Here is a 22230-nt window from a genome sequence, read left to right on the forward strand (position 1 = left end):
TTCACCTGGTCAAACTGCTTTGAGGGGGGACCTTTCGAGTAGTTTTCGGCGTCAGAACAGACTCTTCCAGCGACGGGTGGGCAGGCCTTCCACAGGCGCGCGCAGCTCTACTGGAGCAAAAGAGGCTTGGCAAAGGACGAGGAAGAGAGGGAAGCGCCGCTCCAGCCGGGCCCGACGCTACCGCCTGAACTCTGTCTTGAACCACTGTGCTCAGGGGAGAGCGCGAACGCAGTCCCCCACTACCAGAAATTATGCAGTCAAGACTCCCACATTTGGGGAATACGCAGGGGTCAGCGTGGCCGGAGTGCAATGGCCTAGCCTCGCCCTGGGTGAACCACCTTCTTGATCATGGTATCTCCCCTGCCAGGTAAGTAAGAGTTGCCGGGCGGCGCAAATGGCACCTGCCGTTTTCTATCGGCCGTACTCCAGGGCGGTGATGCCCAGCCACCGAGCATGGGGAATGGGCCAGCAACCCCTGTCTCCTGACGGCGCTGTACTTGCAGCAGACGTGCCTGTGCTTGCAAACCACTCGCTAGTAACTGTGGCAACGCATGAAGAGTTTGAGCTTCCTCCAGATGCTTGCTTTGTGTTTTGTCATCAGAAGGGGCTGCCAACACATGGATTCCACTGGACGCACTCGATCTGGGGATAACAGACCCTCTATGGGGGGAGGGGAGGGGATCCTCCTGTTCTTTGTTTCTTTTCCTCCATCTGTTTTCTTTCTCTACAGATGCCGTTTTTCTCTGCTTAGTTTCTGATTTGGTCTATTTGGACATGTCGACCTCCTGCTTTGCTGCGGTTCGGACCGCCTTTGCCTAGAGCTCCGTGCTTTGCACTCTTGCCTTGTATATTTTGTGTCCTGTTTTCTTACGTCAGCCTATCAGCACAGTGCTCAAACAACATAGCTTGAAGAACACGACGGGATCTACAAACGTTCCGCAAAAGAACTTCACTGACGAAAGCGGAAACGCTAACGGAACAACCTCCCGCTGCAAGCACCTTACATTCCTGGGACGGGAAACCACCGACGGCTGGCTGCGAAATTGCCTCTGGTTCAGATTGGTTTAGAACCGTCCTTCTGCCCAAAACGCCACAGACGTCTGCAAAAGATTGCAGTTCTTGAAACAAAGTTACCTCTGATCCGAGCAGAAGCGTTCGCTTACTTAATGGCAGATAAAATGATGACCTTTCACACGGTCTGCATTCGTTCCGTCAGTAACAGCGGCAGGCCGGTAAAAATAAAATTCTGACATTCCACAGGGCACACTCGCTTGGCGGACAAAAGCCACCGGGGGCTCTCTTTGCGTGTTCCTTCACCTGGTCAAACTGCTTTGAGGGGGGACCTTTCGAGTAGTTTTCGGCGTCAGAACAGACTCTTCTAGCGACGGGTGGGCAGGCCTTCCACAGGCGCGCGCGGCTCTACTGGAGCAAAAGAGGCTTGGCCAAGGACGAGAGGGAAGCGCCGCTCCAGCCGGGCCCGACGCTACCGCCTGAACTCTGTCTTGAACCACTGTGCTCAGGGGAGAGCGCGAACGCAGTCCCCCACTACCAGAAATTATGCAGTCGAGATTCCCACATTTGGGGAGTTCGCAGACATCTGCCCAGGGAACGTGCAATGGTAACTGTAGACTGTAGACTCTCGTCCAACGAGAAGCCGCGATTGTCTACAGTTTGCTTAGACCCTGGGCTAATCGGAGGGATGCATTGTCTAAAGTTTAAAATCAGGGCCAATCAGCGCTGAGGATTTTCCAAAGTTTCTCTTGCTCTGAATGCTCAATTTATCAGGTCAGAAAGTTCATCTGCTGTCGAGATTAATTCGTATGTTAAAGTGATTTTGTGTGGAAAGTTATTTTTATACTGTTATATTGATGCACAGTATGTTTTGTTCACGACATGTTTGAAATATCTCACTTTTTGAGCAGTATTCGTGAGGCTGCGCCTTCAGAAAGTACACCTGTTGTTGAGATTTCGTGTGGTAAGTTATTTTTATACTGTTATATTGATGCACAATATGTTCTGGTTACATCACGTTCGAAGTTTTTCACTCTTTGTGCAGCATTTTGTCTTTGTTCGTGAGGCTGCGCTGTCAGCAAATACACCTCTCATAGTGATTTAGAGCGGTAGGTTATTTTTATCCTGTTCTGATAAACAGTATGTTTTGCTCACATCACATTTAAAATATTTCACTGTGTGTGCAGTATTTTGTCTGTGTGCCTGACGCTGCGCTGTCAGACGTTCATCCATTACAGAGATTTTGTGCGGTAAGTTATTTTTATTGTTACATTAATGCTAAGGTCACATCATGTTTGAAATATCTCATTCTTTGTGCAGTGTTTGGTCTGTGCTGGTGACGCTGTGTCGTCAGAAAGTTCACCTGTCCTAGAGATTTCGTGTTGTAGGTTATTTTTATACTGTGATATTACTTATATGTATATATGGCTGCACAAAACCTGAAAAAGTTTAGCTTATGTATTATTTTCAACGCTCGTGTCGGTTTGATAGCTCCATTTACATAGTAAACAGTTGTTTCATTAAAATATAGCAACCATCATGCTAATAAATAAATATCCCTTCATATACAGCAATATATGTGACCATGACAATTATTATCATTAGTTGTTACTATGAGAAGTAAAGAACATTTTAAGATCTTAGCTGGGACAAAACATATGATCCATACCTGTACACAGTAAAATCATCAGAGTAAAATTTACTCAGTTCAGAGAACATTTGGTCCCTCTCTAAATTGAGCAAAATTTACTCAGCAGCAGAGTAAAGTTAATGAGCCGATGATGAGTTTAATTAAGTGATGATTGAGCACTGATGATGAACACCTGCTGTTAATATGCAGAAACAGAAGAGAAGCAGCAGCAGCTACGCTCATTGCTTACCTGATTGACTTTATTTCTGTCAGATGTTCAAAAAATCCATATGAGACTGTGGCGAGGGGGCGTGGCCAAGAGCCGTGGGAACATAGTAAGGCCACCGCGTAAGTGGATACACCTGCGGTGCGCACCTGCCTCGTATCCCACGGAAGGAGCTCTGGACCATAAAAGGAGGAACTATGGCAGAGGAAGCCGAGAGAGGACCGGGCCCGGACATATTTTACTTTTGCTTTCAGTTTGACGGCAGTCTTCGTGAGGAGCTGCCGTCCGTCCGTCCGTTTTGATTTAGACACGGAGACTGCCGTCCCTGTTATTAATAAATATTTTAAAACTGCGTTGGTTCTCCGCCTCCTTCTATCTGGCGGCCAAAGGGCCATGAACTTTATTACAGTGGTGCCGAAGCCCGGGAGAAGGAGGGACGCGTTGTCCAGATGCCCTTGCCGCTGAGAGAGGGGCGAGTGTTTGGGAGTTAACCCGAGTGGGGGAGAAACCTGTTCGTCTGCCCAGAGTGCCGGGGCGGCCTGAGGCTGGCGAGGAAAGGATCTGCCTGCTGCCGTCTCCCAGCATGGGGAGGAGCAGGAGACGCAGGGCTCACCACCGAAGGGGAAAGTGCTGAAGGGAGCCATCCCACAGAACCTGGGGGAGTTGCCGCGATCCACCATGATGCCAGAGCCTGCATCCATCCACGGAAGCGGAGCAGGAGACCAGAGATGCCGCCAGCCAGCCAGGAGAACCGCCGCCGGACGCCAGAAGACAGACGGGTGGATAGATTCCTCCACAGGGCTCCCAGCACGTCATCGCATCTCTCAGCTGGTGGAGGACCGAGTGGCAGCGTGTCTGGAGAACTGAACCCCAATTTTTTTTTCTTTTTCCTCTCTCCCCTTTCCTGGTCTACTCTGTCTTTCCTTTTTTTTCATCTCCTGTTCTCTCGGCCCATCTCATATAGGTCTCGCAGGGGCTGTGGCGCCAACCCCCCCCATTGTCTCCGTGAGGAGCTGCCGTCCCTGTTATTAATAAATATTTTTAAACTACGTCGGTTCTCCGCCTCCTTCTTCCAGGCGGCCAAAGGGCCGTGAACTTTATTACAGAGACTTATAGTGAAGTCCAGTGTTGTAATGAGAAACTAAATCATTTGGTGATAAAAGGTTAGTAATTTCAGGAAGAGAGTTAATACTAGCAAAAAAAGGATTCTAAATTAATATGTTTTATGTTACGGAAGGAAATAGTACGGAGAGATTTGGTGGAAGAAAGAGAGAGTGCAAAATTAAATCAGAGGAGAAAATTATCCATTATAGGGAGTTCCTCAGCAGAGAGGTCAATGGGTGAAACACCAGAGCAGCAGATGAGGTCGAGGGTGTGTCCTTTAGAGTGTGTGGGAACATTGACATGCTGTTGAAGTCCAAAGCTCTCAAGACAGGATATAAAATCTCTTGTAAGGGAGTTATTAAAATTATCCACATGAATATTAAACTCTCCTAAAACTATAGTATTAGGTGAGAGGGTGGTAATATGTGTTAAAAAGCAGCAAAGTCATTTAGAAATTCATTATTTAGTTTGGGTGGACGATAAATTATAGCAACATTTGTAGGTGTGGATCCAGAAAGTTTTGAAATCATAGATTCGAATGAAGGAATAATGTGAAAATGTTTTTAAAGGAAAATGAGAAAGATTTTCAAGAATGTGTTCTCAAAAATTTCTACATTTGTTTCAGAAACAAAGTTCATAAAAGACCAGTTTCAGAACAATTTTGGAAAAAAATATTTGTGGAAATAGACGAAGAGGGAATCTGGAAGAATTTAAAATGGAAATATTTAGACGCAAAAATTGAAACGTTGGATTATTTTATCAGACATAATGTTATTTTCACTGAAACAAAACTGACACAAATTGGAAGCAGTGAGAATGCATTATGCAAAATATGTGGACTGGAAAATGAAGGTATTATGCATTTGTTTTTAAAATGTGTTGAATTTAATACATTTATGGCAAAGTTAAAAGAAAGTATTAAACAAATGATGCCAAGTAAAACAGAGCTGATTGAGGAGGAGACAGAATGGTATAAAATATTTTTATTTGGTTTTAATTAGGGATGCACCGATATGGATTTTTTGGCCGATACCGATAACCGATAATTCTGCAGACTTGGAGGACGATAGCCGATATATATAGGCCGATAATTATAAATATTTTAAATTGTTATATTTTTATACAGCAAACTTCATAAAAGATTGAACTGCTCTTATGAACTGAATAGTCTATACTTGAAGCAAAAAAGCTATGATTTCGAAATTGCAAGGTGATTATAGACCTATATTCACCATTTTACATAAATCTGCATGCAAAACATTATTTACTTTTTTTATAGCAAATGAACATGCACATTGATTGTTGCATAAAAATAATAGTTTAAATAACAAAATTATATTTATTTAACAAGCAAGTTAAATATACTTTAATAGGATAAAAATTAAAGAGCTAAGGACAGAAACCAGCTCAAATGGTCATGAATAAAATGTGTTACAGTGATGTACACATCTACAAATATGTCATGTCCAAAAAAAAAAGGCTTTTTAGAGGTGTTTTGACAGTTTAGAGCCACCGTACAAGCAAATAGCTAAATACAGATAATACGTTTTAGTACGTTTAGAAAATACGGCACAGATTTATCCTATTTGGTGTTTTGACATGTCACATGTAGGTGCTGCTTGTCAATCAGACAGCGCTTCTGCGCTCATTCTTGCCGTCAATCATGGAAAAATCATTGATGAATAGTTTGATAAACCGCTGAGAGGCAGACTGTAGAGGCAGAGTTGCCATCAGAGTCAGATTTTGATACAAAGCCTGCATTGAGCTGACTTTATTACAAACACAGAGCAGAATATAAAGAGCCCCTTTGACTGAACTCACCTCTCCCTCGTGCTACAGTGTGTGTGTGTGTGTGTGTGTGTGTGCGTGCGGTGACAGCTCTCACGTGAACTTGTTATAGTCAATATGAATATTCCGATCAAACTGAATACTATCTTACATCAACAACACATGACCAGCAACGCGTTGATAATAACAAATAATAAGATTACAAACAACCATTATGTTTACACGTGTTGTAAAATGTGCGAGTCCTTTAACAGGACTGGGCTGCAGTTTGGGGTGTGAGTGAAGCGGAGGGAGAGGGAGAGAGAAAAGAGGAGCGTTTTTTCGCAATGAGACCATTTTCTGTGATGTTCCCTCTTTGGTGACTTACTTGTTGTACCACACGGAAAGTAATAAATATTTTAGACCAAGTTACACGTGTCCTCTTTCATTCACCAGCTGCAACTAAAAGAGTTAACCCTGAAAAGAACATTATTCGGCCCTGGAGTAATAAGTGAATCTCCCCTGCTATCCCTAACACAACAAAGAGACAGAGCAGGAAAGGTTTCCACATGTAATATTTTTCCTGAGGCGATTTAAAACAAAATACACAATGACACTCAATCAAACATATCTACAATGACAAGGAACGTGGTTACTTACTGAGTTATTAATGCACAGCAAGCCACGCGAAGAAAGGACAGACTTAGAGGGAATAATCAGTGTGAGGAGAGATCCATTATATTGCACTGGGCAAGTCTGAACAAGTTCAGCCCACGCGTGCGCGAAGCAGGCAGGTCTGTACAATTACATAATTTATTGGCTTAAAGATATCGGCCTAATTATGACATCGGATCGATAACAATAATCTTAAAAATAGCATTTATCGGACAATAACGATATGGGCGCCGATATATCGTGCATCCCTAGTTTTAATGGAAGTAAAACAAGAATTGACTATTTGTTTCTATCAGTTGCAAGAACTGTAGTTTGAGAAGGGAGAAACATTGTTAAAAATAAACATGCTAAAATGGAGTTATGGAAAATGTATAAAAGAAACTGGAAAACTATATTAAACTGTGGAACAATATTTTAGAATGGAAGAAAAAGAGACTGAATTTTACAAAACGTTTATGTTGAATACTCCTTATATTATGTACTCACTAGATGGTTTGAAAATAGATTTGCCAGAATGATTATGCTTGTTGTTTTCCTGTTTTGAAACCAACATAATGTCATAAGGAATGTTTGTAAATGATATTTTAATATGCTTCTGAACTGATGTTTTGAAAAAAAAACATATACTTGGATCGATACAGAGAATATTAGCATGGCCCCTGCGAAAAGGAACCTGATGGATCTTCTCTGTCCCCACCCTGTGGCCCCCAGCAGTCCTCTCGACGTCACATGGCCTTAGACTGCAAGGTAGTGACCCCTGAACCCCATTGGGGTCACCTGTGACCTTGACAGGTGCTCATGCTTGCTGAAATTAAAGAAATTACCCAATATGGTAAAAAATCAAAGGCGGGAACTGGCATAATTAGCCATGTGCTTTCTGGGGTATGACAGGTGCATATTAATTAGCCATGTGCTGTAGACTGCTCTCATTGTATATCATATATTACATAATTTGAAAAAGAAAATCCATTTTAAATGAATTGAGTAACATATAATAATAATAAGTAATATTTTTTAATAAATGTATTACATTATATTCAAATATAATTCTATGTTTATTTGCAACATAACTAAATATAGCTTTTTTGAATTGCATGTCAGTTAGATAAAATGTTTTTATAATCAGGACTTATATTTGACACCTTTTAAGAAATAAAATATTTTAATAGTTCAATAATAAACATACTGAAATATTGACTTTTAAATGTTTTAGAATTTTGTCAATTATATTGACCGTAATGTTCAGGTAACTTATTTATTAATATTAAATAACACATAATAAAATTTTAAACAACTGATTAAACTAAATATAGTACCTAAAAATATTAGGTTGTAGGATATAAGAAATATTATATTAAAATACTTTCAAATTTAAATTTCAGGCATTGATATTTAAATAGGTTTGTCAATTTTTTAAAGTTTAATAAATTATTTAAAAATTCAATTAAATATGTTTTAAAATATTTCATTTACATCAATGTTTACAATTATATTTACATATACATATTATTTTTAGGTGTTACTGCATTTACATTGAACATTTACTCGAGTTTAATTTACAATATAATATTATACCATTTTTATTTTAACTGTTAGCTAAACTAGAGTTTATAACTTGTTTATAAATAATATACAGAACCCTAATATTACCATACTTTAAATTACACAATGATAACATAAAAAGCAACCACATGAATATGTGTACGCAGTGTATTTTTGGAAGTTTAATTTTATCCTTCAACTCTTGTTTGCAATAAATGAATAGAAAAAAATGATGTAAAGTGTAATATAAATATTGTGTAAAGTTATTCAAGTCACAACACACAGCAAATTTTAGATAGTAGATTTAACTACCTTGGAGTTAAAATTAACACTCCCTCAGAGTTTATATGGGAACCACTATAAGTGTTAAAAATAACACTTTTGAAAGTGTTTACATTGTCAACACCAAGAGAGTGTTAATTAGCAAACTCTTATTGTGTAAAATATCTGTTAAATTTCCGAAAAAATACCAGCAGCTGTGGTTGCCAGAATCTTTCTGTGAAAAACATGGAAGTTTTATATAACTGTATAAATTTACAAAAAATAACCATATTTATCGAACTAATGTATTGTTCATTTTACAAAATCATAGCTTAGTGCAAAAACATGTAAAGTCTTTAGATGCAATAATGTTTTCATGTGTGATTGCAAGTAGCAAACAGATTTTGACTGTATTAATAACTTCACAGTTACCTTTAAACAAAAGAAGATGCAGCATAAAATCAAACTTTCTCAGTTCATCTTGGACTTGAACAGAGACGCTATTATCCTCCACAATGGTGACACAAAAACCGTTTTGCTGTTTTTCTGTCTTTTTTTTTTTCATTTTTAGATTTTACGGAAAAATACCAGCAGCTGTGGTTGCCAGTAATCTGCTGTTTTTAACATTCATAAATTCAGTTTACAGAATATTTCTGTTAAAAGCACATTCAACAGTCTGTATTTTTAATCGATCTCACACTGCAAATTTTAGATTTGGTAGATTTAACTACCTTAGAATTAAAATTAACACTCCCTCAGTGTTTATATGGGAACCACTATAAGTGTTAAAATTACATTTTTGAAAGTGTTAAAATTTTTAACACTCAGAGAGTGTTAATTAGCAAACTCTTATTGTGTAAAATATCTGTTAAATGTATGTCAAAATACTGGCAGCAGTGGTTGCCAGTAATCTGCTGTTTTCAACATTTTACATTCGTAAATTCATTCGTTTCCAGAATATTTCAGTTAAAAATACATCCCATAGTCTGTATTTTTCATTCGAACACACTTAAGCCTTAAATTCCAGAGCAAAATCCTAACTAGTGTCCTCACTACAGAGGGCTGAACACTTAGACAGTGATGAAGTTAATGAGACAATTAAGTGTCTAATTAAAGGAGGATTGAGAATTATTGATGAACAACTGTTAACAAGCAGAATCACTGAAGGAAAGAAAAACACAAGCCAAAACCAAAGATGAAATCAACTGAGAAAAAAAAAAAAAACTCTAAATAAAATATTATTCAATAAAAATAAAACAAAGTACACAATAAAAAAGGTTATTTTTCCACATATTTAAAAAAAAAAAAACTCATCACATTAAACAACTTATCATGGAGGTTCACCTATTACTGACCTTTGACTTGATTTCTGTCATGTGAACAAAAGCTCTGTATGAAATTTCTGTTGTTCATTTGAAGTCACCATGATGGAGGACAGAGTCTGCTTTAGTCAGGTTCTTCAACTTCTTGCTGGAAATGTCTTTTAATTTGGCTGCTATAGTTATTAGTGTTAATCACACTATTTATACATATATCATGGAAAGCCAAAAGAAAATTGAAGTGTTAGACTGAAGAGGTTATTTATGATATCATATCCATCTTTCCTGCTTGTTTTTTAATTCAGTATCATATTAGTTATGTGTGAGAAACAAATAATATACATAAATGAAACCACTGAACCTCCAACAATTAATGACCTTATTATAACAGGTTTAAAAACACCATTTACAATGAGAATGTTTGATCTATGGCAAAACTTAAAAACACCCACACATCAACAATTAGTCTTTGAATCTCAATAATGGTGACAAACAAAAAAATAAAAATCAATAAAATAAAAACACTACTGAAATATCACCTCCCAAAAACAACACAAAATAAAGCAAAAGAAAGAGATTGTAAGAACATAAAGCTGCATAATTTATTCATGCTGCAATGCATGCTGGGAGCTTTGTACTATGCTGGCACCCAGCATGCATTGCGGCATGAACTATGCAGCTTTTTTTTTTTAGCAACCACGGTTGAGGTTCATATCCTGATTCTTGATGTCTGTGTGTCATAATGAGCAAGCTGGAGCTTGAATGTTTAGTGCATGACACTCTAATTATTAATTGCATCCTAATTGTTTGTTGAATTTTCTATAAAGAGCAGCAAACTGGTAGTAGTATTGTCCCATGCAGTTTTAATGCAACTATATTTGCATATTTTATCAATCAACTTATTAAACATCTGAAATTATATCTAGAACAATTAAGCATAAACAGTATAGTTTCTCTTGACCTTTCTTGCTATAACTGATGAGTTTTAGAAACACAGTTATAACAGTCAGAGAACCATTAGGATATAAGAATAAAGCTTCAAGAGCTCAAATAAGCAGCCTCTGATCTCCATGATGGTGAGGTCAAATGAAATATTTTAATAAAAAAATATAAACCTCTGTTCATTGTCAAATATTCTTACAGAAATGAAGTCAAACTGTAATCAGTGAAGCTGCTTATACTATTATTTAATGGAGTTGTTTAATCCTCTGTTTTAATTCAGTTGGTTTGGTGTGAGGCTGTGTCTGTAGTTTTATTTCTTCCTTCAATTTCTTATTCCTTCAGTGATTGTGCTTGTTAACAGCAGGTGTTCAACAGCAGGTGTCTGAATTCACTTATTTGTGGTCATTCCCTCTGTCCAGTGGACTAAACTAATTGACCAATTTAAGGGCCAGGTGAATGAGGGTGTGGCGAGATTTCAGACACTCTGATTAGTTTCTCAAATACAAGGGTTTTCTACAAAGGTAGATACATGTTACTCTGTATGACAAGGAGGCAAATCAGCTTCTAACGCCGAGAGGGTTATCTTACCTTTATCTAACACTAGAATTTTAACACTTTACTCTGAATTACCACAACACTTGAAATTTAACACCAATGAATTTGCTGTGTACTACTGAATATATCAGTATAGAACATGGAAATTACCCTACAAAAGCTCGGACCAAACCCAAAAGTTTCTAAAGACTTTCTAAAGACAAAAAAGGATGCTCAAGGGTATCAAATGCCTTGAAAAAGTCTAGAAATAGAAATAAACTTGTCTGAGGAATTAAATAATCGAGCAGATCAAGTATCATTCTGAATAATTCTCCCTTTAATACATTAAAAATAAAAGATAATACAATAAAAAATAAATTTAATACAATAAAAGCTGATTGTGTTTCATTAATTATCTCGCCTATACCTTTTTTTGAGTCTATTGGCAAATACATGAGAGAGCAATTTAAAATCATTGGACAAAAGAGTTATGGGTCTCCAATTATTTAAAAATAATTTGTCTTTGCTTGGCTCTGGAACTAAAATTATTAAAATCTGCTTCATAGAAGTCGATAGTTCTGCTTTGTCTTTACTTTTCTTAAGTGCTTCAAACACTAAAAATCTCGTCTCTGGCCAAATATGTTTATAAAACTCAACTGTAATTCCGTATATGCCTGGATTTTCCATTGGACATTTTAAAAATAGCAACATCAAGTTCAGAGATAACAATGTCAGATTCCATCATTTCCCGGAAGCTGTCATCTATAATAGAAACTTTATCTTTTGAAAAGGAAAATAAAAAGTCACAATCACTCTCATTAAATTTTGATTTACATAATAATATGAATAGATGTGATCATTAATCAAAGTTTTCTCTTCACTTACATTGTTATTTATGCTACGTTTATTAATAGTTTTTGAAGCTTGCCTTTGCTTTACTAAATTTAAAAAAATGTATGAAGAATTTTTCTCCCCCTCTTCTATCCATTTCACTCTAGATCGTAAAGCTCCTTTAGCTTTCTCTGTATAGTAGTCATCCAACTCTGATGGAAAAATACGAAGTTCATTTTGTTCTATATCTCCAAGAAAATCTTTATCACCAAGGTCATTTAATCTAGATAAAACTGTTAACTGTCTTTTTTTTCCTAACAGAGGAAAACAATAGCTCATTACAGCAGAGCCATTTTTAACTCGATTTATTTTTAATTTGAGAAAAGCATGTGGCAAAAGAAAAAGAAAACCAAGCGGCAAATAGGGAGAAAAGCATTTGCCAAATGCTTATTTAAAAAGCTGTTTAAAATGTGTTTTGTGATTTATTAATACAATTTTTTACTGTTTGATTAATCAGCCTTTAAAACATGAATTAAATAAAAATACAGTAATAAAAGTGTCTATTTATTTATACATTTAAAATGTTTTTGTAATGCATTGTTTTATTGCCTAATTAAATGACTTTTAACCATCTGGGGTCTGAGGGTGTTTTGGGGCTCTGGAGAAGTTTTGACATGCACTGACATTTGTGTTGTTTTCAGTATCTTAAAAACATTTTAATGGCTAATGTGTGATAACACTGTAAACAGCACAAGTTGGTTTACAATAATACCTAAGCAGCATGTTTGTATGTGTTTGTGTTTTTGAGAAAGAAACGTTTATGCGTGGTTAGTGAAAAACTAAAATTTTGAAGTCACTGAAACAAGGCCGTGAAACACACAGAGAACATTTGTGCACAAGACTTTTGAGAACTGGATCTGGTAGTCTAGTGTTTTTGCTTCAAAATGATGTGAGAATCATCTTGTTCACTTACTCACAAAAAAACAATTCTATGAATTAAAATTTCTAAGTCACTTTCTGTGTGAAAATAGTTTATGCGAGAAGGCGTGAACTATCATTACTATGCAGAGAGTAACACCAGAGAAGACAAAGACCTGCATAATGAGCCATCAGACAGGTATGTGACTAAGAGTTTCAAGAAAGAATCTGAGAAAAAATAAGTTTATTTATATATTTTAATTTTTATATTTTATTTTTATATTATTTTTATATTGTGCTTCTAGCATGCCATCGTTCAAACAAAATAAGTAACTATAATAAAGCTTGTCGTTTGATGCCATGTCTCGGGGAGCGTTTACATTATCACCTGGCTGGCTCACCTCAGTTCATTTCCATATGAAATGCGCCTTCACTGCGGGCGGGATCACGTTCGCTGTAATGAGGCGACAGGAGAATCAGTACCTGCCCTTACTTTTATACGAATTACTTGAAAGATTATTTGTTTTCGACTTATATTGGTTAATGCAAAAGTAGACATATCAAGCTTTCTTTAGAAACATCTCACATGTTTCTTTGTCGAGTATTTGCTGAGTTTCAATTCATTTTAATGACGTGTTTTTCCTGACACAGTCTACTGTTGCGCGCTCCTCATGCAGGCTGTTTGTAATGTCAAAGCTTCGTGGGCCTGGTCGCAATAACTCTAATGAGCTCAGACTGAGAAGCTAGACATAGCGTTGCTTTCATACTGATTACTTTATCAAACAATATTTGTTTTCAACATGCATAGCTGCGTTTAAAAGTAGACACTTCAAGCTTTATAAAGATATGTGTCTCGTGTCTGGGTGTATTGTTTTCGCGGAGTTTCAGCGCATTTTGCTGACACGTTTCTAAAAACAGTTCCAGGAGAGAGAAAAGACAGAATGCCTACACTGTTTATTATCCTAGATTTGCAAAAGCACACACATTTGTTTTTGTTGTGAGTGTACACATTTAAAAAGAAGACACCTAACAGATTCGATTGATGTATTGATCTTATCTGTACGATCAAAACTGAAAGTGTAATTTAGGTTCATTTCAGCTCAATGAGGTAAAAACTTGTCAGAACGCGTATACGCTGTCTTCGACCCCAGGGGGTTAAAAACACAATTTAAACATATCTATTTATTTGTCCATTTAAATTGTGATTTATGTATATACATTTTTATGCTGGGCGAAGCAGTGGCGCAGTAGGTAGTGCTGTCGCCTCACAGCAAGAAGGTCGCTGGTTCAAGCCTCGGTTCAGTTGGTGTTGCTGTGTGGAGTTTGCATGTTCTCCCTGCATTCACGTGGGTTTCCTTAGGGTGCTCCAGTTTCCACCACAGTTCAAAGACATGCGGTACAGGTGAATTGGATAGGCTAGATTGTGTGTGTGTGTGTGTGTGTGTGTGTGTGTGTGTGTGTGTGTGTGTGTGTGTGTGTGTGTGTGTGTGTGTGTGTGTGTGTGTGTGTGTGTGTGTGTGTGTGTGTGTGTGTGTGTGTGTGTGTGTGTGTGTGTGTGTGTCCAGACATGGGTTGCGGCTGAAAGGGCATCCGCTGTGTAAAAACTTGCTTGATAAGCTGGAAGAGTAGCAACCTTAAACAGGAATTGTAGCAACATAAAACAGGAATTGCATTGGCCAGGAATGGGACCCAGGTCTCCCACATGGCAGGCAAGAATTCTACCACTGAACCACCAATGCTGATATGCTCATACTGCTGTCCTAGTGGGGTGTGATTGCTGCAAGGCTGATACCCAGAGCTGGAAGAGCAGCTACACAAAACAGGAATTGCATTGGCTGGGAACCGGGCCCAGGTCTCCCACGTGGGAGGCAAGAGCTCTACCACTGGACCACCAATGCTGATATGCTTATACTGCAGCCCCAGTGGGGTGTGATTGCTGCAACGCTGTTACCCAGAGCTGGAAGAGTAGCAACACAAAACAGGATTTGTAATGGACGAGAATCGGACTACGGTCTTCTGCGTGGCAGGGTGAGAAATCTACCACTGAACAACCAATGCTGATATGTTTAAGCTGCAGCCCTAGTGGGGTGTGATTGCTGCAAGGCTGATACCCAGAGCTGGAAGAGTAGCAACACAAAACAGGAATTGCATTGACCGGGAATCGGACCCGGGTCTCCCGCGTGGCAGGCAAGAATTCTACCACTGAACCACCAATGCTGATAAGCTTATGCTACAGCCCTAGTGGGGTGTGATTGCTGCAAGGCTGTTACCCAGAGCTGGAAGAGTAGCAACACAAAACAGGAAAAGCATTGGGTGGGAATTGGACCCGGGTCTCGCGTGTAGCAGGCAAGGTTCCTACCACTGAACCACCAATGCTGACCTATGTTGTTCCTTGCCTTTGTATTGTGTGAGTGCTAAAGGGCCGTCAACCAGAGCTGAAAAAGGAGCCACACAAAACTGCATTTGTATTAGCCAGGAATCGACTCAAGGTCTCCCGCGTTGCAGGCGAGATTTCTACCACTGAACCAGCAATGATGATATGCTTATACTCCAGCCCTAGTGGGTTGTGATTGCTGCAAAATTGTTACCCAGAAATGGAAGAGTAGCAACACAAAACAGCACTTGCATTGGCCGGGAATCGGGTCTCCCGCGTGGCAGGCAAGAATTCTACCACTGAACCACCAATGCTGATATGCTTACACTGCAGCCCTAGTAGGGTGTGATTACTGCAAGGCTGTTACCCAGAGCTGGAAGAGTAGCTACACAAAACAGGAATTGTAATGGACGGGAATCGGACCATGGTCTTCTGTGTGGCAGGCAAGCAATCTACCACTGAACCAACAAAGCTGACTTGCTTATACTACAGCCCTAGTGTGGTGTGATTGATGCAAGGCTGTTACCCAGAGCTGGAAGAGTAGCAACACAAAACAGGAATTGCATTGGCCGGGAATCGGACCCGGGTCTCCCGCGTGGCAGGCGAGAATTCTACCACTGAACCACCAATGCTGACCCATGTTCTCCCTTGCCTTTGTGTTGTGTGAGTGCTAAAAGGCCGTCAACCAGAGCTGAAAAAAGGAGCCACACAAAACTGCACATGTTTTAGCCGGGAATCGACTCTAGGTCTCCTACGTGGCAGGCGAGCATTCTACCACTGAACCACCAATGCTGATATGCCTATCCTGCAGCCCTAGTGGGTTGTGATTGCTGCAAGGCTGTTACCCAGAGCTGGAAGAGTAACAACACAAAACCACACTTGCATTGGCCGGGAATCGGACCTGGGTCTCCCGCATGGCAGGTGAGAATTCTACCACTAAACCACCAATGCTGATATGCTTATAATGGATCCCTATTGGGGTGTGATTGCTGCAAGGCTGTTACCCAGAGCTGGAAGAGTAGCAACACAAAAGAGGAAATGCATTGGCCAGGAATCGGATCCGGGTCTCCCGCGTGGCAGGCGAGAATTCTTCCACTGAACCACCAATGCTGACCGATGTTGTGTTTTGCCTTTTTGTTGTGTGAGTGCTAAAAGGCCGTCAACCAGAGCTGGAAGAGTAGCAACACAAAATAGGAATTGGAATGGACGGGAATCTGACCAGGGTCTTTCACGGGGGAGGCGAGAAATCTACCACTGAACCACCATTGCTGATATGCTTATTCTGCAGCCCTAGTGGGGTGTGATTGATGCAAGGCTGTTACCCAAAGCTGAAAGAGTAGCTACACAAAACAGCACTTGCATTGGCCGGGAATCAGACCCGGGTCTCCCGCGTGGCAGGCGAGAATTCTACCACTGAACCACCAATGCTGACCCATGTTCTTCTTTGCCTTTGTGTTGTGTGAGTGCTAAAAGGCCGTCAACCAGAGCTGAAAAAGGAGCCACACAAAACTGCATTGTTATTAGCCAGGAATCGACTCAAGGTCTCCCAAGTGGCAGGCGAGATTTCTACCACTGAACCAGCAATGCTGATATGCTTATACTGCAGCCCTAGTGGGTTGTGATTGCTGCAAGGCTGTTACCCAGAGATGGAAGAGTAGCAATGTTTGCACCTTGACAGTGTTTTTAGACTTATAACTTTTAGAATTAGAGTTAATTGCATCTGAACAATATCTTTCAACCACTTAATATTATTAAGTAAATGATTTAATAACAGAAAAAAAATGCATTTTTCTAGGGAAATGTTATTTTAGAAATAATCGCGTTTTTCTATGCTATCATAAAGCCCTAAAACATATACATGTATATATCTATTTTTTGTCAAACAAAATAAACATTTACAACGAAGCTTGTCGTCTTTATAGTCTATTTTGTCTCCTTTTTTAACTTCCTCTATCCACTGCACCGCTTTATAAATCGCGCTTCCTGGAGGTCCCGCCCAGCGGCCAATCGGAGCGCACGTTCAGTGGAACTTTCTCAAAGAGCCAACGGCACGCTACATGACATGACCAAATTCGGAAGCACGCTTTGTGGAACTTTGCGTCGACCAATCCCGAGCCAGACGTCGGGCCAATCAGGAAGAAGGGAAAGTGGAACTGTGGAACGGGAAGGGAACCGAAGATTCTCCCGCAAGAGGCGCAAGGATGACACGCAAATCCGTGAAGCGCTCCATATTGCTTTTTTAGTGCGTGGGTAAAAGTACAAAAATGAAAAAAGACAAAAGGCTTTTCACGTTTCCAAATGGTGCATGACGATGGGTTTAGCAAATCGTGGGAGGTGCTGCTGGGTCAACTGGAAAGTCTACATGCATGGTGAAAAGGAATGTGGGATGCTTTGATCATTTGTTTTGTTGTGCTAATGCACTTCCAAAGCCCTTGCTTTAGTGGGATTGCCATAGGCTATCGTGACACTCTAATTTCCCCCCCGTCCATAAACTTGGTGACCTACTGCATCAATCAGTGTGCCTAGCACTGACAGGGCCAAAGCTCTGTAGTGCACGGCATACAAGTGGGAACATGGCTCTCCGGTGCCCACCACCCTGGAGGAACATTGCTGGGACTCGAGGCATACATATGCCCTGAGCCTGACCACTGGTCTGTGCTCGCTACGGTGGCACATATACTAAAATTGGATCTATACAGAGAAGATTAGCATGGCCCCTGCGAAAGGATGACACGCAAATCCGTGAAGCGCTCCATATTGCTGTTTTAGTGCGTGGGTAAAAGTACAGAAATGCAAAAAGACAAAAGGCTTTTCACGATTCCAAATGGTGCATGACGATGGGTTTAGCAAATCGTGGGAGGTGCTGCTGGGTCAACTGGAAAGTCTACATGCATGGTGAAAACGAATGTGGGATGCTTTGATCATTTGTTTTGTTGTGCTAATGCACTTCCAAAGCCCTTGCTTTAGTGGGATTGCCATAGGCTATCCTGACACTCTAATTTCCCCCTGTCCATAAACTTGGTGACCTACTGCATCAATCAGTGTGCCTAGCACTGACAGGGCCAAAGCTCTGTAGTGCACGGCATACAAGTGGGAACATGGCTCTCCGGTTCCCACCACCCTGGAGGAACATTGCTGGGACTCGAGGCGTACATATGCCCTGAGCCTGAGTGCTCACTACGGTGGCACATATACTAAAATTGGATTGATACAGAGAAGATTAGCATGGTCCCTGCGAAAGGATGACACGCAAATCCGTTAAGCGATCCATATTGCTGTTTTAGTGCGTGGGTAAAAGTACAGAAATGAAAAAAGACAAAAGGCTTTTCACGATTCCAAATGGTGCATGAGGATGGGTTTAGCAAATCGTGGGAGGTGCTGCTGGGTCAACTGGAAAGTCTACATGCATGGTGAAAACGAATGTGGGATGCTTTGATCGTTTGTTTTGTTGTGCTAATGCACTTCCAAAGCCCTTACTTTAGTGGGACTTTGCCATAGGCTATCCTGACACTCTAATTTCCCCCCGTCCATAAACTTGGTGACCTACTGCATCAATCAGTGTGCCTAGCACTGACAGGGCCAAAGCTCTGTAAAGCACGGGATACAAGTGGGAACATGGCTCTAGGATAGAAAGGAGAAAAGACAAAAGGTTTTTTACGATTCCAAATGGTGCATGAGCAGGGTTTTAGCTGTTGGGATAGTTTACAGTTTAACCCAAAGAATGACCAGTCTGATAGATGAAGAAGAGCTAGAGTCAGAGATTCAAATAAATAAATAAATCAAGTTTACCTAAGATAGTTTGCAGTTTCATCATCAGAAGCCAGCTTCAACACTCGCAATAAGTTCCTAGGCTGCTCTGCTTACAATCACCAATCAATAACAATTATACTCTGACATAATGTCATTTCCAACTGAACACTGTGATTATCAGTTGTCATGGAACAGGCAGATAGCAGCTCATAGCTGATATCTAATGAGAGAGAAAGAGAGTTTTGAGCAATCCAGAACTGTTAATGTATGTTTACTCAATTTAAACATACATTAAACATAACATTAACTTCAATAACATAATTTTATTGTAATCTTTTACTCAAGCCCGTCCTAAAACATATAAAACAGAGTTGACATGCTTTTTCAAAGTAATGCTGTTACAGTCAACAACAGTTTTAGATCTTTCAGGGGTTAACTGCATCCATCAAAGTATTATTTGAACCCCCATTTATGTTACTTATATATTACTAAAAATATTTAAATCCAACCATAAAGCTGCTTGTTTGCACAGACTTACATGGCACATTTTTTATTCAGACATGTCTCTGTTACTTTTACAGCCAAAAGTCAAAAGTCATGGTGAGGGCTAAACCAAGATAACAGTGCACTCACACAGAATCTCATCTTCTAAGACAAAACATAAGCTATTCTTTATTCCCATAATTTTACTGTCAGTTTCTGTGCTTGTGCTTTTTGCTACTAGACACTCAATATTTAGATTTTAGCTTTTCATTGACAATTAATTGCCAAAGGCATTTTTTTTCCTAAAATCGGTTCTAAAATCATTTTAAACCTGAGAGCTTAGCTGAGCCATTTACTGCATTCTGCTCCCATCTGTTTCTTTTTATATCAGAGTTTAACACCAAAAGTTGAGAATGAAATCTTACTAACAGCGCTTAGCTTTTGCTTGATTAATCTGCAAACCATCCCAAGATGTGGAAACTGTCCAGATCGGTCCAATCCAGTTAGGGTCATATTTTTTTTCGGGATTGCTCCTGGTGCATCATTGATCAATCAACCTCGCCCTAATATTTCTAGGTTTCTTGTCTGACTTTTGTGGCCACTACTATCTAATGGATACCGATTAAGATGTTATTTAAGAATTTATTTATTTATTTAACTATTTCTTTCCCTAATAATCTGACCTACTCTATTCTTAGGATTCAGGCCCTTTTGTCTGTGAAACAGCAAGATAGCAGTGGTGGAACTAATTACAATCTCGGGTTAATTTAGTCCACTACTAAATAAAAACCAGTCCAAGTTTTATCCCCGAGAATGTCCTAAAAGCCTCTTACACACCCGTCACTGAGTACTTAACTCTGGGTGGAGGAGGTACACCCCTCAACTACTGTTGTACTTATTACTATCGTTATAGGTGTACCGCAAAATGCACCAGCTCACAAGGGGATTCCACACAAATCTACCACAAAAATTTTGCCTTTCATTCACGTCTGAATGAGAACCCAACAGCGTTCCGTTACTACCCACTACTCCACAGAACATCCCTAGTCTATAATATTTTAAATCTTTCTACATTTCTTTTTGTTGATTGATCAATGGTGTCACCAGTAAACAAGTGCCACGCGTCCTCCACCAAAACTGTAGGGATAGTATACAGTTTAACCCAAAGAATGACCAGTCAGGTATAAAAAAAAAGAGCCAGAGTCAGAGATTTAAATAAATAAATCAAGTTTACAGAAGATAGTTTGCAGTTTCATCAGCTGAAACCAGCTTCAACTCTGGCAATGAGTTCCTAGGCCGCTCTGCTTACAATCACCAATCAATAACAATTATACTCTCATATAACGTCATTAACTGCGTCATACATATAGGTGTTCTAGCCTGATTGGTTAAAACACAGATAGACTAGGAGAATTTCCACGTGGGGTTTGTGCGTATATTCTGAACAATATCTTAAAGGTGCAGTGGGTGATCTGTCAAAATGCTAACCGCTTAGCATATTATCTTTGGACGGCGGCAAGGGACTGTGATTTAAAGCCACACCCCCTGAAATTGCGAACGCGCGCACCGCGTCATAACAGCAGACAGACAACCCCACTAGTTCATGTCATTTGCCAGTTAGTTAGTGCCAGCGCCATGCAGGAATTACATTTATTACTTAACCACACTTACATGCTATTTCAGAGTGAATATTCAGAGTAGCGATAAACAGTATAGGAAGGCTGTCATTGTTCAAAAATGACCAAACGTAAATATAAAAGCAACTTCAGCTCAATAAAGCAGGTTAGGCTGAAAAGCGCTATTTGCTGATGTTTTGTTGTTGAACTAAATATAAATATTTCTATAAATCATTATGAATGCTGTAAAATGACCTTATGAAACTGAAAATAATCACATCAATATTTCACCACAAGATTTCAGTGGCTGAACAACACGTCTGTGCATATAAGTCATTCATAACACAACACAATCTAACATCAGCTTAGCCTGACTAAAATAGTTTTAAAACTGAACATTACCTCTCTAATAGTAATATTTCCGCCATGGTGTTGTCCTTCCTTCAGCGTGCTAAAGTAACACCAATATTGATTCAGGTTTTTAAAAGTTTTAATTCAGCATTTGATTTCTCCCGGTCCGTCTTGGGACCGCGCGCGGTCGCTTATACAGACGGGCACACGCTAATGGCTTATGCGTGATATGCGTGAACAGATGCACAGAAGTCCGAATCTACATCTGCTGACAGACAGCCTGACCTGCTTATCGGAATTATGGGAGATGACAGTCCGACTCTATTTAGTTGGATGAACATTTTTTAGTTTTATGCTTTACCCAGAATATAAAAATACATATAAACACATTAAGATCATTTACTGTAATCATTACTATTGGACTGTGAAGAGACTTTTAACCAGAACAAAAATTAGTGATTGTCTTCAGAAATTCAGTTTCTGAAGATAATCACCTACTGCACGTTTAAGCATAAACGTCAGACATCCCTTAGACTGATTAAAGCTGACTCCAGACCTGTGAAACGGATCAACAATCAAATAGAACACACACACTTAAAGTATAATCTGTTACTTATTCAAGGCTGAGTGTACTCTCAGCCATCTTTATGAAAACTGGTTAAAAATTGGTATAGTCTACATTCAGGCAGTTATATTCTTATCATAGTCATAGTCTATCTTGAATAAAAAGTAGAATTACTTTAAAAGAATTAACCGTAAAAACAGCAAAATCACTTTAGACATTTTAGACAGTATTAACTCATAGAAATAACAATAGAAACAGTTGATTCCAGTCCTCAGCCCTCAGTTCCACTTAAAGGGTCACGAAACACCAAAACACATTTTTTGAGCTGTTG

At 39.5% G+C, this 22230-nt stretch overlaps 4 non-coding genes across 4 annotated transcripts; 2 read left to right on the forward strand and 2 right to left on the reverse strand.

The window, feature by feature from the left end:
* Positions 1-211: 211 nt before the first annotated feature.
* On the reverse strand, positions 212-375 carry LOC137494460 (U1 spliceosomal RNA). Its single transcript, XR_015486721.1, has one exon. It is a non-coding gene; the product is annotated as a U1 spliceosomal RNA (small nuclear RNA).
* A 15320-nt stretch (positions 376-15695) lies between these two features.
* trnag-gcc (transfer RNA glycine (anticodon GCC)) lies at positions 15696-15766 on the reverse strand. The gene has a single exon. It is a non-coding gene; the product is annotated as a tRNA-Gly (tRNA).
* Positions 15767-17789: 2023 nt separating this feature from the next.
* Positions 17790-17896, forward strand: LOC137489852 (U6 spliceosomal RNA). The gene has a single exon (XR_015484916.1). It is a non-coding gene; the product is annotated as a U6 spliceosomal RNA (small nuclear RNA).
* A 408-nt stretch (positions 17897-18304) lies between these two features.
* Positions 18305-18411, forward strand: LOC141382076 (U6 spliceosomal RNA). The gene has a single exon (XR_015485140.1). It is a non-coding gene; the product is annotated as a U6 spliceosomal RNA (small nuclear RNA).
* The last annotated feature ends 3819 nt before the right edge of the window (positions 18412-22230 follow it).

Source organism: Danio rerio, chromosome 4, assembly GCF_052040795.2.
Source record: "Danio rerio strain M-AB ecotype USA chromosome 4, GRCz13ab, whole genome shotgun sequence".
Classification (NCBI taxonomy): Eukaryota; Metazoa; Chordata; class Actinopteri; order Cypriniformes; family Danionidae; genus Danio; species Danio rerio.